Here is a 1,299-nt window from a genome sequence, read left to right as displayed (position 1 = left end):
TCCGAAGCGTGGCACACAAGAGACCGTGGTCACATGGGCATAAAAGGGATGGAAGTTCTTGCTAAGCAAAAGGCCATGCCGGACATTAAAGGTACACATTTAAGTACATGTACTCATTGTTTGGTAGGAAAGCAACACGTGGTGTCTTTCCAAAGATTCCCGTCTCCACGAAAGGACATCGTCCTTGAACTAGTGTGCATACGGACTTATGTGGTCCTATGAGAGTGAAGTCCCACCGGGGAGCCGTACTTCTTGACATTCATTGATGATCGTCCAAGAAAGATATGGGCCTATAGTCGAAGACCAAGGATGAAGTACTTGGCGTGTTTGAGAAATTCCACAAACATGGTGGAAAGAGAGACTGGGAAGTTGTTGAAGTGTATTCGCCGGATAATGGGGGTGAGTACATTGGGCCATTTGAAGAGTATTGCGAGTCATGGGATTCGTCATGAGCGCACCGTTCCCAAGACACCGCAAGAATGGAATAGCGAGAGAATGAACCGTACCATTGTAGAGAGGATAAGATGCATGCTATCTCACTCTAAGCTACCTAGAGTTTACTCTTGGGTAGAAGCAATCGCATAACCGTGCATGTGATCAACCTGTCACCCGAAGAAAGCCTCGAATAGTGATTATCCGAGAGAGTATGGTCGGCAGAGATGTTGATTATGGATACTTGAGGGTATTTGGGTGCGGGGCATTTGTGCATATTAGAAGGATGAGAGATCCAAGCTTGATGACAAAGCCAAGCGGTGCATTTTTCGGGTTATGGAGATGAAAAGTTTGGTTACAAACTCTATGATCCGATTAACAAGAAGGTAATCCGAAGTCGAGATGTTGTGTTCTGGAAGACCAAACCATAGCAGACTTTGAGGAGGGTGAGAAGCTCTGATCTTTCACCAATGATCTTGTTGATTGAAACCCGAAGTTCCTACCGTGGACGCGTCGCGAGAAGGCATTGAGAATGCAGAGAACCATGAGTTTGAAGCTCATGATGAGAATCCTATTGCTCATGATGGGATAGAACCTATTGGTATAGAAGATGCAGATGAGATGCATGAACCACCACCCGAGCAAGCGAAGTGTATCCTCCCGAGGCACCGCCGGATGGGGCAAGGAGGGTCCAGGAGGGAGAATAGCTTCAACGGTATCCACCACACACGTGCGTCGCTACTATCGGATGGTGGAGAACCTATGTACTATCAAGAGGCACTTGAAGCGTACGGACAAAGAAAAAAGTGGTTGAAGGCCATGCATGACGAGATGGATTCTTTGCATAAGAATCACACTTATGAAGTT

This window comes from Coptis chinensis, chromosome 2 (assembly GCF_015680905.1).
Source record: "Coptis chinensis isolate HL-2020 chromosome 2, ASM1568090v1, whole genome shotgun sequence".
Lineage (NCBI taxonomy): Eukaryota > Viridiplantae > Streptophyta > Magnoliopsida > Ranunculales > Ranunculaceae > Coptis > Coptis chinensis.
This window is presented reverse-complemented; position numbering follows the sequence as displayed.